The sequence below is a fragment of the Meriones unguiculatus genome, chromosome 18, assembly GCF_030254825.1.
Source record: "Meriones unguiculatus strain TT.TT164.6M chromosome 18, Bangor_MerUng_6.1, whole genome shotgun sequence".
In the NCBI taxonomy this organism is placed as follows: Eukaryota; Metazoa; Chordata; class Mammalia; order Rodentia; family Muridae; genus Meriones; species Meriones unguiculatus.
Window position 1 is genome coordinate 74875902 of NC_083365.1, and position 7024 is coordinate 74882925.

The 7024-nt window shown below is 45.6% G+C and overlaps 1 non-coding gene across 1 annotated transcript; it reads right to left on the reverse strand.

The window, feature by feature from the left end:
* Window positions 1–6566: 6566 nt before the first annotated feature.
* Window positions 6567–6677, reverse strand: LOC132649113 (U6 spliceosomal RNA). Its single transcript, XR_009587547.1, has one exon. It is a non-coding gene; the product is annotated as a U6 spliceosomal RNA (small nuclear RNA).
* Between the last annotated feature and the right edge of the window lie 347 nt (window positions 6678–7024).

The following is a 7024-nucleotide window of genomic DNA, read 5'->3' on the forward strand; positions in this document are numbered from 1 at the left end:
TTCATGTGGGTTCTAGCTTAGACCCTCAGGCATCAACACATTGGAACCTCTATCCTCTGAATCACCTTGCTGGTCCATGTTCCACATTTTAAAAGTAGATATTTAAAAACATAATTTAAACATGCTGTGTGCTCATGGCTCGGCACTTTCAGATGCTTTAGAACTCCCGAGGGCCATGAGGAGAAATACTCAGAGCAGAAGGCTCCGTGAGCACAGGCTTGGGGCAAGGCAGTGCTGGCTGGAATTCTAGCCCAGTCTCTCAGGGACTGCAGTTCTTGGCACAAATCCCTCTTGCCATCTGAAGCTTGGTTCCTCATGTGGGTATGGGATAGGAATTCCAGCATTCTGGGAAAAGAGAAGCAGGCTCTCACTCAGCCACTCAGTCACTCAGTCAGTCACTCACTCACTCTCCATCCCCCCCCCCCCATGGACACGATGGTGAAGATAATGAGACAGTTGGGTACCGTTCCCCACAGTGGGGTGGGAGACAGGCATGTTGGGGGGCACATTGCCTCATTTCCAGAGGAAAGGTACCATTTGCAAGTGGTGCTGTGCAGGCTGGGAAACAAGGCCAAAGTGGGAGAGCCAGAGGACACTGTCATCCGGGCAGTTGTGGTTTGCAGCCAGCAGAGTTTACCAGCAGAGACGGTTATCTAGCTGCTGTTTCTGTGACCCAGTGGGTAGGGTGCTTGCCATGCATGCCCAGAGCCTGGGTCTTGGAGGTAAGCCAGCATGATGCTGCTGTATTCACAGCATCAGGAGATGGAGGCAGGAGGACCAGAAGTTCATGGTCATTGGTGGATGTAGAGTTAGTTGAGGCCAGCTTGGGCTACAAGAGACCATGCCTTAAAGTAAAATCAAAACAAACCAAAACAAAAGTCCAACAGCGCCAAACAAACAAACAAACAAAAAGAAAACCATCAAAGCATAGAAGGAATTCCAGGGACTCGGTACTGCTGGGTTAAGGCAGGCTTGGCTGTGCAGAGCGGAGCTGATGTTCCTGGTGAGACACTGGTCTGAAGGTACGAAGTGGGTCCTTCCTGAGGGGTGGTGTGGCCCACAGTCCTCAGCACACCAGCGGCATATCTGCTTCCCCCTGCCTGGCTGGCTGTCTTCCCAGCCCTGTCCCTGCAGGCAGGAGGTGGGCAGCCCTTGCGGCGGTGTCTAGAGCTTTGGCTTATTGTGTGGCTCAGATAGCTGAACTGTCCTTCACCTCTCGGGGCGGAGACAGCTCCAAGGCTGTCCAGGAGAATGAGGGGAATCCAGGGCTCGGTGCACTGGGCAGGCTTCATTCGATGCTCTGAAAACATTCTTTATCAATTTCATGCACATACGTATTGAATTTTGGTCATTTTCATCCCCATTACCTGCTCTCATTCTTTTCCATCCCTTTCTCACAGAACCTCTCCTCCCCAATAAGTAATTTTTTCTTTTGTAAGTTCTAGTTTGTGTGTGTTTGTGTGTTTGTGTATGTTTATGTGTATTTGTGTCTGTGTTTATGTATTTATGAATTTGTGTGTGTGTGTGTGTGTGTGTGTGTTTGACCCAGTGAGTTCAGTTGGGATTGCTTGTATGAGCATGGGGTGGGAGCTATTTACAGGTGTGACACCCCAGCAGCCATTAATTGCCAATAACTCCCCCCAGGCAGGGGTGTGGTCTTGTGAGACCTCTGCATTAAGGGTCTTCTTGGGTAAGACCTTGTAGCATGGCTGGGGCTCAGAGCCTGTCAGGGAGGCTGGCTGAGTTAGCATTTGCACGCAGGGCTTTGATTCTGAGCCATGCTTGGCTCTTTCAGAGAGCCACATGCAAATTCTCTTTAAAGTACCATTTTCCCCAGACATAATAGAGAACTATTGTTGGGGGCCGTGAGCCTGGGGTTCTGTGATAATAGCATTTTCACGAAGAAAAATCACATCCCCATCGTTTGCACAGTTGAGAACATGAAACCTACTATTGAGACATTCTGGTTAAAATGAAGCATTATCTGGTAAGATGGGCCTACCTGTGGGGGTCTGTGGGAAGGCAGGTGAGCAGGGGTCTGCAGGTACTATTGGAAATGAGTTGGTAAAAACCATTTGTCCATCAAAAAATGATTAAATGCAATCATAGCTCTGCCTAGAAGTCTGGCCTTGCCTAAGTGGGAGGCAAAAGTGGGTAATTCACCATCATCAAAAAAGGACAGGAGAATGGCGAGGGGTGAGGAATAAAGCGAGAGGAAGGAAACAGGATTCATGAAGTTTGGCTGGAGGTGCCACCTAAGGGGAACAGCCAGCCTCTGGGTTTCTTTGGGGGGCTTAAGGAGGGGTGATGTCATCCGGAGGCAACAGTGACTTGGTGGTGTGATTGCATTATTGAATATGGGGCCACCTGAGCCAGGAGCCAAGAACCGGGAAGACAGCTGCTGGCAGGGGGGCGGGGATGAAGGGCTTAGAGAGAGGCCACTGCGTTCTCTGTCCTTGGACAAAGGCGGGGGCAAGGGCGGCCCACCCCACGCCCTCTTTCCATCCCCACTGCATTAACAGTGTTATCTTGAGGACTAGTAGATATCTTCAGGTGAAGAGAGAATAGTGTAGCCAGTGGTTCCTGCCTCTGCGACTCATGTGTGGATCTTAGAGACCTGAAAAGCTGGGAACCGCCTCCAACCACGTAAGGCACTAACCGCACCTCAGGTGTGGGAAGGTGGCTTCTGGACTCCCAAAGCCTACTGGCTAGTTCCAAAGTACGGACAAGTGTCAGAACCACTGTGGCTCCTCCTGTGCTTTCCACCCTGCTTCTCTGATGTCAGCAAGGTTGGGCTGGCCAACTTCTTCTCTCCTCTCATCCTCAGTTTTCCCATTTTCTAGCCTCTTCTCTTAGATGACTGGGTTTGAGTTCATGTTATTTCATTCTTAACTTCTTCAGTATAAATCTAAAGAGTAAGAAAAGTAACATAAGCAACACACACACACACACACACACACACAATCAAACAGTGATTTTATCTGGTCGTTTGTTTTTGAGATCCAGGTTTTTAGACTCTTATTTCTCTCCCTTGTCTTTAATTTATTCCAAATGGAGAAATGATGTCCTCCCACCCCCTGCCATAATTTTGAGGTGAGGGAGTTGGTGAAACCCATGTGTCAGGCTGGGTGAGGAAGTCCTTTTTACTGTCTACTCTTGTGGGTGAGGGACAGTCACAAAGGCATATAAGTTAACAGCTTTCAGTGACTGTTGGCAGTGGGGCCAGGGGACGCCTGTGTGACCAGGTACTGAAGTAAGTTCTGGGAGATGAGATCTGTCTTTATCCCTATAATTATCTACATATCCCATGGTGGAGACTCAGGAAATGTTTAGCTGGGCTTGGTGGCTCACTGGCTCCTTTGTATTCAGCCCAGGACCCTAGCCCACAGCAGGAGTCACTCACCTTCACGTTGGAACTTCCACCTCAGTGAAACCTATCTGGAAACACTGTTGCATAGATGTTTTTATGTGTTTCCATGGTGATTCTAAATCCTACCCATTTGACAAGCAGGATAAACATCATAGCCACCTCCATCCTTTTCCTGAGGGGCATGGCCTGCCAGTCCCTTTGATCATTATAATCATGCTGGCACACAGTTTCACAGCTCAGGCCCACACGACGGGCCCCAGGGCAGGTCCATTACCCATTTTCAAATTCCATATTATGTAGTGAAAACTACTTAAAGCATTCATAGATCCGCAGTGTCCAGAGTGGAGAAAGACCATGACCACGATCAGATATAGAAATTGAATGGATTTAGCATTGGTCTTGGTAAACTCTGAAAGATCAAGACAGAACAGTGGCCCAAAGCACACTGTAACTGAAATGACGAGGAGGCGGGACATGGGAGTGTGTTGGCAGAGAGAAAGAACTCACGGATTTCAGGGAGAGGTGCCGTGAAGATGGGGAAGACCAGCCCCAGAGCTACAGCGTCTGGCGTGTCTGCCTTTACGCCCATTCCCTGTGCACTTCATACTCACTCTCGTCACCAACCGTGTCCTGAGGGAACCTGCTTAGTTCATCTTTACAAACAAAGCAGAGTGTCTAAACCAGTGGTCCTCAACCTCCCTACTGCTGCAACCCTTCAATACAGTTCCTCATGTTGTGGTGACCCCCAACCATAAAATTATTTTTGTTGCCACTTCATAACTGTGATTTTGCTACCATTATAAGCCCTAATATAAATGTCCGTGTTTTCTGATTGGCTTGGGCATCCCTTCTGAAAGGGTTGTTTAACCCCCAAAAGGTTGCAACCCGCAGGTTGAGAACTATGGGTCTAAGAAATCACTGATTCATAGACTGAGGGATGAGAAGAGATCTGCAGAAGGCCTCTCTTGACCTCACCTTGCTGGACCACTTAACATTTCGGGTGAAGGAGCAGAAGCGGCAGAGGAGAGGGCTTGACCTAGGCCTTCTGGTTCCCTGACTCCAGTCCGGGTTCCTTGGGGTTTTCTTCATTTCATCTCTGGCTTCGAGCCATGTCAGCTTGAGGTGTCTTTGCTCTCTCTGCCCTTGGACTATCGACAAACAGCGAGCACTGGGTAGGCGCTTAGAAGATGTTTCCCAGGTAATGCTCTGTCAGATCCATTGGTGGCTTTTCTTAGTTTTTGTTCAACTATTTGTTTGTTTGCTTGTTTTGTGTGTGTGCATGCGCATGTGGAAGTCTGAAGACAACTTGTAGGAGCTGGTCTTGTTTTTGTTTTTGTTTTTTTCCTTCCAGCATGGGAGTTCGAGGGATCAAACTCAGGCTTAGCTGAAAATGCCGTTACTCAGTGAGCCACCTCACTGGCCCCATGACCTTGTGTTTACTCTCTTGATAGTGTAATTCCAACAAAAACCTTCCTTTCATGGCTTTTACTGAGTCTTTTATTTTCATAGATGATGTCTTTGTTGTGTCTAAGCAATCTTTTTCAGACTTAATGTCAATTAGATTTCTCTCCTCTTATCTCCTGTGTTTGTATAGCATTACATTTTACATCTTGATCTTTGCTCCATCGCGAGTTAAGTTTTCATGAAGGGTGTAAACTTTATTTTTCAGGTTTCTTTTTTTGCATATGTAGATCCAGCTTTTCCAGAATCGTTAAGTAAAGATCTCCCCGCCCCACTGTGTTGCTCTTGATCGTTTGTCAAGGATGTTGACTGTATTTATATGGGTCACTTGTGGGATTTCTATTGTGTTGTTAATCTACCATTACTGCTGCTTTTATTATTAGTCTTTGATCAATGCTGCATTGTCTTTGTTCTTTTTCAATAATATGTTGCCTCTTCCACCTCCTGTGCATCTCCAAATAAAGTTCGGAATTCAGTTTGTTGATACTGTTCAATCAGTGTACTGAGATTTTGACTGAGATTGCATCGACTCTAGGTCAGTTTGAGAAGAGCTAATAACTTGTCATTACTGAGAGGTCCTGTCTTTACACACAAAGTCTTTCTCCATTTACTTAATACTTTTTTGATATTTTTCATCACAGTTTTGCAATTTTCCATGTTTAGATTGCACATATTTTTATTTTAAATTACATTTACTTATTCACTGTGTGTGTGTGTGTGTGTGTGTGTGTGTGCGCGTGCGCGCGCGTGCGCGCATGTGCATGCTACCGTGTGTGGGGACCAGAGGACAACTACTAGGAGTTGATTCTCTCTTTGCACTATGTGGCATCCAGGGATCAGTCTTGGTGCTTCCTGCAGACCATTTCTCTGCCCTGTATTTTCTTATATTTAATACTTAAATATTACATAGTGTTTGGTGATAATACAAATGTAATTCTTTAAAAAATTAAATTATTATTTTATGTGTTGTCTCGCTTCTGTGTATTTCTGTGTACATAGGTGTGCCAGGTGCCTGTGGGTATCAGGAGAGGGCATTGCATGCTCGGGACTGGAGTTACAGATGGCTGTGAGCAGTCGGGTGGACGCGGGCACTGCGCCTCTGGAGGAGCAGCCAGTGTTGTTAACCACTACGCCCTCTCTTCAGCCTTGCTTTTAATTTTGAATTAAACTCTTCTGTGAGAAAACTCAGCACTGGGATGCCATCTGGCTCGAACCTGTGCAAGGTCTGGGCACGCTGCTGTGGTTCTTGTGAGCTCGAACGTGTGTCAGTCCTGTTGTGTTAGCTGTCCCTCCCTGTGGTCTCTCTCTAATCCCCATTTTTCCTCCCCTCTCTTTGTTTAATGTGTATTAACCTTATACCCTGTAAACATGTTCAAAATACTTATTAGTTCCTAGAGGCAGTTTGGTAATTCATTCAAACTTTCTAATAGGTGACCACGTTATCTGAAAACAAAGGCTCTTTCTTCCCTTCTTCTTCTCTGTTGTGCAGTTTAGTTGTGATTCTTTTTCTCATTGCTATAGCTGTATCTTCAAGAGTTTTGCTGAAACATAGAAGCAAGAAGAGACATCTTGTCTTATTCTTCATCTTTGTAAAAAGATTTGAATTTCTTACCGTTCATTTCATCTCTTTTACTTAGGAAAACTTTATTTTATAGAAGTAAATACACATATTTATATATACATGTACAATACATATATGTATGTATATATATAAATCCGCAACAAAAGGTGCTATAAAAATATGGAACGTTTCACAAATTTTTCTGTCATTCTTGCACAGGACCCATGCTAATCTTCTCTGTATTGTTTCAATTTTAACATATGTGCAGCAAATATTATTGAGCACTGGGTCTCTATCAAGCGATACTTTATATGCAGGAATATAATTAACCTTTCAGCAGTCCGGGAGCTTAATTTCTAGAGAGGAGAAGTTGTGAAAGGAAGTATGGTCCATATTTTCTTGCTAGGTTAGAGATCACTGAGCGCCACAGTCGGGGAGGCTTAGGCAACAGCATCCACAGTGTTCTGGAGCTGAGAACAGTACCAAGGTGTCTGCAGATGCATTAGTTAGTGTTATAGTTACTGTGGCAAAATGCCTGACAAAAGGAACAAGAAAGGAAAGGTTTATGTGGCTCACAGTTCTAGGATACAGTCCGTCACAGGCAGGACATCATGGCAGTAGGAGTGGCAGGA